Genomic DNA, 9183 nt, shown 5'->3' on the forward strand with positions numbered 1-9183 from the left:
AGCACCAGACCCGTGTGGGACATGAAATCTGCTCCCAATATAATGGGGCAGGACAAGTGCTTTGCCACAAACAATTTAACTTTCCAAGTAAATTTAGAAATCCGAATTTTGGCATATAAAAACCTAAAATTTCTAATGGAGAAGAATTAGCCGAAACATATTGAACTGAAGATGAGCAATAGTCAGGAAGTGTACAAACAGATTTCAATTTGGAGTACCATTCAGCCGAAATAATAGAACACACACTGCCTGAATCTAGTAAAGCTGTTACAGGTGCATTATTTAATTCAATTTTGAGAAAAGGAACAGGTGCGGGGGTATCCGCCGCAATCCTAAGACATTCTTTGGGACCTTTAAAAGATAAATTTGAAGACAGAGTTTTCCCTGAAATTTCGACATGATTACTTGGGGCTGAGCCTCGAGAAGAAGGGTTCGCCGACTCAGCCGAAGCCCCTAGTCACTTATTATTATTGGCCTTGGTGGAAGTTGCACCAGAAGTTGAGCAGGAGGGAGTGCTGTTAGCATTAGGGCAGTTCTTGGCAATATGTGAAAACGCGCCTCATTTAAAGCAACCTTGGGATGAACTTGCTCCATTATTGGTCCTACTAGATTTGATCAATGGACATTTATTGCGAAGATGGTCAGGCGACCCCGCAAGCGTAACATTTACGGGGTGTGATGGGTCGGCGAGGTGGAGGCCGAAAACTACTAGAGGATGGAGGGGGTTCTTTCGCGACACGCAAGGTATCGGCGTATCTGACTCCTTCGGCTGAGATAGCCATAGCCTCTAACTCAGCGAAAGTTTGCGGACGCGACGCAAAACACAAGTATGATCTGTAAGGTGGTGAAATACCTTCTACAATAGCCTGAACATTTTGATCTTCAGGGAAGTGAAGAGCAAACACCCTGGTATAGAATTTAATGTCTTGTATGAAATCGGCAAGATTTTCATCCAGTCTCTGTACTCGATAATAGTACTTCTGAATTAAAGATGACCTAGCTCGAGCTGGAATAAAATTAGCTAACAGATGGGCGTGGAAGTCTTCTATGGATGACTGTTCAGCAATTGCCCTAACTATCTTGTCTGAGAGAACACCAATTGCATAGGAATAAATGATCTGCAAAATTTGACACGGAGAAAGAGAAAAAACAAGGGCATGATCCTGAAATTCAACTAAAAACCTTAAGAATGAAATTACGTCACTGGTAGAGTTAACCGAAAACTTAGAAATACCTCTGAGCAACATTGCTAATGGATGAGGCAAAATGCTGAACCCTGGTGACCTAGTAGGTAAAGGTTTAAGTGGCGAAGAAGCTAATTCAGAACGTGCATTATTCAAAGAGGTACGACGTTCAGACTCGTTGTCCAATGGGGACGAGGATTGTTGAGATCCAACAGTTTTCCTATTTGCTTCTCCCTTAGAAGACTCTTCCTCGCTACCTACGTTCACCGTAGTCGGTTGATCAGTTTTGGGAGGGACTTCCCCAGTTAACAATAGGGTAACCTTACTGGACAATTCAGCAAGATTTTCAAGAACAACGCTAGCTTCCCTCCTTTGAATGTCATTCAACTTCAGAGACAACAGATTGTTAACTCTATTGGAAAAATGAAATAACCTGGCTTGCACACGTTTAATTTGATTAGGAGAAGGAGCATTTTCGTCAAAAAACTAACTACAGATGCTAGCTCAGTAGTATTGTCAGTGATCGTGGAGAGAGAGTCATCAATATCTTTTTCTCCCAAGTTGGGGATGGAAATGGGCAAATTAAGGGCCTCTTTCAGCTTGTTTGTATCTACTGCAACCGTGCCTCCAGATTGCACATTCCTAATCGTTAATTCATAGATCAATTCCTCCTTCCGCAAATAGTCGGGATGGAGGACGTCGCAAGGGCCGGACAAAAATTTAAAAGTTTGGAAAAATGGAAAGGAAAAGTCCAGCAACAGAAAAAATTGTTAGAGTTCGAAAGCAAAGCAACGTTTAGCCGTCAAAAGGGGCTAATTTGAGACCCATTCAACCACGCTCTGCTACCACTTGTTACGGAGTTTTGGTGGACCGGCAGAGGTGAAAGAAGGTGCTGGGATGAATAGGTCTCAACTTACGAAATTAAAGTTAATTTAAAATTTAATAAAGGTTATATTTTCTTTTCAAGATCAAGAAATAACAAATATAACAGGTACTCAGTAGCATATCAACAAATTAAGAATGTACAATTGCAATTTGTTAAAGGATTTGGGCTTCGAGCTCCCAGACACGCAATCCTTGAGCAATGAGCCCAACTTTACAAGGTTCAACAAAGGGGCAGAAAACCCCAATCATGCCAAGGAGCACTAGCTCCCGATTACCCAGTTAAGCCTGCTCGAGGCACACAGAAACCAAATTTAAGAAAGAGCAACCCGCTCTCAAAGTTCAAGCCTATCAAAGGCCACACCAAACTCCACTTTCAAGCTGCCCTCCAGGCACATAAGAACAGGGGTAAAAATACCCAACCTACTGAGGCCTATTCAGTAAAGAAACAGGACAATTACATGGCCCCAAAATACCAACTTGAGTGGAGGCGTAACTTGCACTCCCAATACACTTTATTAAAACCTATTTGGCACTAGGCCGCTTATGCAAGAGCTAATCCCATACCACGGAGGTGACGCGATAGGAAAACTTTATTACATCACGAAGAGAAGGGATACTGTTATGAAAACGTAGTCACCTCAAAACAATATGAGTGGGAGCTCGAGAGGGTTAGGCACTCTCTATCCCAATTTGTAGTTAAAGAGAGAGAATTTATACCAAGTGTTTTTTACATTTTAAAGGAAAGTTACATGATAAAAGTTTCGAACCTGCCCCGAGGGTTAAACTGCTGAGCTAGTGAGAAAAGAAGTTATTAAAAGGCCATTACCTTATGGATGAACTGCTGCCCGAAGAAAGAGGCGCTTCCCGCCCCCTGCTACATAATCACACACGGATAGATGTTACTGAAGTGGCCCGGAGACCAGAAAATCAGCAGTTTAAATACTCTCGTGGAACATTCGAGATCTTTCAAGAAGGAGAACCCCCCCCCATTTTATTGGGTAGCGTAAAGCAACATTTCCATATCGGAGAAGACATACGTTATTGGTCAAAAATTAATTAGAGAAATTCGGGATTGGCTAAATTCAAAACAAGCGGAAAGAGAAGGGTTATACTGCCAACCCAAAAAATAACTGAAAGAAATTTAACAAAGAACAAACTTATGACTACAAAATTTCTTCAAAAAAGGTTCTTTCACTTCGCACGAGGGTGCACAATTATAGTTCTTAAGTAGTGCCATCTAGAAGAGAATGTTCACACTTCTTACTACAGAGAAAACAAAAACCAATCAAAACAGGCATAGTTCAGACAAGACCGACTCCAATCCTCAGACCGTAATATAAAAAACATGGCGGCCGAAGTAGCCGGATTGCTGGTATTGGCTAACACGAAAATATCACGTACATATTATATAAACGGCGGTAATTTAACATGATAAATGTAACATCGTAGGGAAAATCACTTTTACACGTATGAAAACGCTTCGCCAACAAGTACGCACCACATATAATCAACTAGAATCACATATATTCTACTAGAAAATAGACCAACAAGCTGATTATTTACCCATTTCAATTCGTCAAATAACGTTTTCTCTTAGATTTCACTTCGCTGGAAGGATGAAAATACATGAAAAAACTCTTAAAATGATATTTCTAACATCATTTTGAATGTTTCAAAATAAATTAAGGTGCGAAATTCCTCGATTTATTCGCTCTCATGAGAACTGTGAAACATAACTTGTTGCCTTAGTTTTGAAGTGGAGGACAATTTCTTAAATTCACCACCCAATGAATGGGTAGTAAACCCGAAATAATAATGTTATTGGCTTTACGTCCCACTAACTACATTTTTTACGGGTTTCGGAAACAACGAAATGCCGAAATTTTGTCCCGCAGTAGTTCTTTTACGTGCCAGTAAATCTACCGACACTAGGCTGACGTATTTGAGTACCTTCAAATACCACCGGACTGAGTCAGGATCGAATCTACCAACTTGGGATCAGAAGGCCAGCGCCTTAACCGTCGGAGTCACTCAGACCAAGTACACCCGAAATGATTATGTTAACCCAATGAACGTCCCTGGTAATGTTAATATAATGTTGGCATATGGTATAACAGCACTTCACACAATGATAGTAACCTTAGTAATGAAACGTTCAGACACTAAAGATATAATAGGTTTTTACCACATGGACGAGCTTCAGTTCGGCGCAGTCTGCTTGATAACAGATAGCCACAGCATGAATCGGAAGGTGTTGGTAGTGTAAAACCCTACGTTACAAACCCAGCTAATCCCTCTAAGTCACTATTTCTTTTGTGTAACAGTATACAGATTGCTCCATCTGTCACACTTATACGTTTTGTTATACTCCATGATCCAGCCAAACATTTCCGCAGGCAAAGCACAGATTATTGTAAAATACACTTGCATCTAAATCACTAGACCACTGCCTGCTCGATCTGCATCCGACGGCTGCTTATACTGCCTGCTCATTGCAACATTTTAACATGGCACTAAATGAAACACTTCGTTTACAAATACCCACAGCAGGTGGCAGCACCAACCGGCTCCTGAACTGTCGGAATGAAATAGCGGGAAATAGGGTAGTACTGTATTTGTTTACAGTGAAAATGGTCTACTGCTGCGTGCCTTTCTGCAAATCAAAGAAAGGGAAACCAGAATGCCGTGGTATTTCATTCCATGACACGGGCTTTTTCAGGAGATCCAGTTGAAGCCATGTTTAGTTCTATAAGAATGGGCGGAGGGTGCAATGACATGACTGACTCCCGGGCTACTCAGAATTCTATGAAGAGAATTCTGAAATCCGGTATGTTAATATCCACCGATGGTGCTAACGTTATCCATAAGCAAAATTCAAAATTTTCTGCCTCAGTATCCTCTCCCGGACTTGACGAACCAGAACCAGTGATGCCCGCTGTGTATGTACTTGATTTACTGGAAGATGTTCGTGAGCCCCCTGAGTCGGTGTGTGTCACTTTGGAAACTGCTTCCCATGCATTAGTGTGTGGTTATTTAGTGCATGTAATCGAAAAGAAACAATGCAGCACGTGCTTGAGTAACGTTTCCCCCTCAGTTAATGCATCCCCATTGATGAACTTAATCAGACAGTCTGTCAGAGGAGGCCTGCGCTATCCCCAGCAAAGATTTATTGGCCTAATTATGGGGCTACAGAATTTAAGGCAGCTCTACCGTACTGCAAGAAATCTGCAAGTCTGCTCCAGACTATAAAAAAACTATGTTCTACCCTCTTTAAATAATAATAATAATAATGTTATTTGTTTTACGTCCCATTAACTACTTTTACGGTCTTCGGAGACGCCGAGGTGCCGGAATTTAGTCTCGCAGGAGTTCCTTTACGTGCCAGTAAATCTACCGACACGAGACTGTCGTATTTGAGCACCTTCAAATACCACCGGACTGAGCCAGGATCGAACCTGCCAAGTTGGGGTTAGAAGGCCAGCGCCACTCAGCCCGGCTCTACCCTCTTTGTGCTACTGTAAGATTTTAAAGTGTATTAGTAACAATAAGCACCAGGAACTTGTGTCAGAAACTGTGGTGGCCAAATTCGTAAAACCTCTACTTAGTAATGTAGGGAAGTACCATACAGACAAAGTTTACAGGTTTTCTTCTTCGTCGAAATTTCTTTCTCGAAAAGTCCTGAAGCTATCACTCTCTAGAGCACCACTTTATGCATACAATTCTTTAATTTTTCTGTTACTTTCATATTTAAAATTTTGCTTGTATGCTTATCTAGTTGTATTCACGCAATAACTGGGTACGTCTGGTGCTGCGATCTAGCGGCAGTTTGTTTGTAAGTCGTGTTACACGTTTGAATATGGAATGAGCAGGCAGTATAAGCAGCCATCGGATGCAGATCGAGCAGGCAGTGCACTAGACACTTTGAAGCACATAGACACTGACGGAATTACACAATATCAATTATATTCTATCTAAGTTAATATTTTTCGAGGAACACAAATGGTTTGTAAGTAGAGAACTGGCTTCCCTAACCTCAGACTTATTTTCAAAATGATGTATGCACGCTACGGTTTTGCCATGGACTTCAAAATAATCACGATGTATATTCCTAATCGATTTCTCTTCTGATGTTCTGTTCCGCAGAAACCTTAAGAATGGCTGTACGAGAGGCATTGCCATAGTTAGACTAAAAACTGGTCCACTTAGTCCACTCATGTTCTTTAATGGGTAAAAACACGATCATAACAAGCACATTCTCACATTACTGCGTATAATTACAGATCCTATCTATCCACTGACTCATATAAATATACTCGCACACTTATATTCTACCAAGGTACGTAGAATACAAGGTAGGGATCACGAGAGAGGTGCGCAGTGGCAAAGCAGAGCTGTGACGTCACGCAGGACCCTCGCGTTGAATCTGCTCTGAATGAGGTAGAGGTAGTTCGAATAAGAATCGTTGTACACGCAGAAGCTAGGTGCTAATAATACACGATAGTAACATATCTGTGGTGTATAAGAAACAGCGTGTGTTTATTTTATGTGATAAAACGTAAAAAGCAGTAATAGTGTACACTTTTCAGTATGCTTTGTCGTGCCATTGCAGGCTGCACAAATCATAACTGGCACGCGAAGGAACGAAACATACACTTTCATGTATTCCCTAAAGCAACTGACCTAAATAAATGGTGGCATAAGTAATCAAGTCATTGTCGAAAGCTATCTTTCTCAGCTTCGAGGGTTCGGAAGGCTTTATGACCATCCTCTTCCGACAGCTGTGACGCGAAAGGTGAGATCATTGCTTCTTAGCCTCAATGCTTCCGAGGCGATAAGAAATTCCGTCTGTTCTCCGGAAGATTATGAAACACTATGCCCAAATATGTTACATGCTACTGATGAACTAGATCAAAACTCGGATATCGTGTGCCAGTCTAAGGCCAGCGTTGAGCCCACAACATCCAATTCTTTACCGGAGGATGAGCAAGGGTTCGTTTAACCCCTTGAAGACCTAGTAAAACCGCTCGAGGACAGTCGCGAAACCGAGGATCGTGATGAGCTGCCTTTAAAACTTCACTGGCTGTATTGTAGCTTTTAGGGTAAAGAAGAACCTCGATATAGAAACGATTACGGAGAGAAAACAGGTCAAACTACAAGGGGTGGAAATTAGATTTCAAAAAGAGCTTTTTTTTTTTTTTTTTTTTTTTTTGCAAGTTGCTTTACGTCGCACCGACACAGGTCTTATGGCGAGGATGGGACAGGAAAGGGCTAGGAGTGGGAAGGAAGCGTCCGTGGCCTTAATTAAGGTACAACCCCAGCATTTGCTTGGTGCGAAAATGGGAGACTACGGAAAACCATCTTCAGGGCTGCCGACAGTGGGTTTCGAACCCACTACCTCCCGAATACCGTATACTGGCCACACTTAAGCAACTGCTGCTATCGAGCTCGGGAAAGAACTGAATGATGGTTCTAACATCATCACAAACCTTACGGATATCCTGAAGAAGAAATTCTCCGAAAGTTATGAGCTTGCAAGTTGCTTCGTGAGACGCCGTTCTTTTATTCGAATGGAGACCGGGTTTCAGTTAATACAATACCGATAAAGAAAGAAGAAAAGCAAAGAAATTCCAGTGATGCTATGGATAAGTGTGTTTGATATTCTTTTTTTTTAATATCAACATTATACTTTGTGTACAACATACCTGTTTTTTTATGAAAGGCAATGTTAATATACAGGCTCATTAATTTATATGGCCTATCTAATGTTAACGTGGAATTTGTCAGTTCCTGGCACTTGGAGGAGAACATTTACTGTACTGTTTGTGTTGTGGACAGTTTCCTAACATTAGCTGTTTGTGTTGTTGACAGTGTATATAGTTTCCCAATATTGCTTGTAACAACGGACACATTTCTTGCTTTAATGTTCGAGTCTGTAACAATTAGAGCCCCTTGTTACTGTTATCATGGGTGTTGAGAACGTGAACATATGGAATGGGATCACAGTCTTAGCATTGTTACAACCTTTTATACAGATCGAAATACTTCAGAAACGCTGCTGGATTCACACTGTATTTGATCTTCTATTATTACTCTCGTAATAGTGAAGTGGAATGCCCTTTGTTAGGTGATGTTAAAATATCAACAAAGTTCTCTTATCTCTAACTTGTGGGTAAAACAGAATAGCTTACAGCTTACCTCATACAGAAGACAAGGCGCTGAGGGTGCAGCTGACGTCATCGACGGCCAAGCGTGGTGGGGAGACCTGCGCGTGATCCCTACCTCTTACTCTAACTACCTTGATATTCTACAAGGAAACTATCATTTATTGTCAACTTTCATAAAATTACACCGACTACATACGATAACAACAAACCAAAACAAACCCACATTTCCTACAATTCCGGCTACTCGATTCGCCATCTTTGAACGATCGAGAGTAGCATTAAGGTCTGAGGATTGGAGTCGGTCTTGGTTCAGAACACTTCAAAATTTACTGTAGAGACATCTTCTGAGAAACCTTAGAATTAATGTGGTTGTTAAAGTTCAGGCTTCCTCCAGTAGAGGAGTTTCAACTGGCGCAATGTTTGAATTAGCGGCGTGGAGGTACAAATTGTATTGTAGATAATCATTTTTGCATTGCTTGTTAAATACTTGGAGCCTAATGGGCTCATAGAGTAAAGTGCCTTATTTGCATTCTGAATTCTAGCCTGGTGTTCCTGTTGCCTTTGGTTTTGCTCATCAATTAATACACCAAGGAATTTAAACTCCTCTACTCTTCTAAATATATATTTCCCAATCTTCAAAGGCAATCTGTCAACCTCCTCATGATTCGGTCTCTGTACAACCATATATTGTGTCTTTTTATCATTTACATACATACATACATACATTATCATTATAGACTGTTATGCCTTTCAGCGTTCAGTCTGCAAGCCTCTGAGAATTTACTAAACGTCGCCACAATCCTCGATTTGCAACTAGTGTTGTGGCCTCATTTAGTTCTACACCTCTTATCTTTGTATCGTTAGAAACCGAGTCTAACCATCACCGTCTTGGTCTCCCTGTACTTCTCTTACCCTCCATAGCAGAGTCCATTATTCTCCTAGGTAACCTA

The sequence above is a fragment of the Anabrus simplex genome, chromosome 4 (genome assembly GCF_040414725.1).
Source record: "Anabrus simplex isolate iqAnaSimp1 chromosome 4, ASM4041472v1, whole genome shotgun sequence".
NCBI classification, from domain to species: Eukaryota; Metazoa; Arthropoda; class Insecta; order Orthoptera; family Tettigoniidae; genus Anabrus; species Anabrus simplex.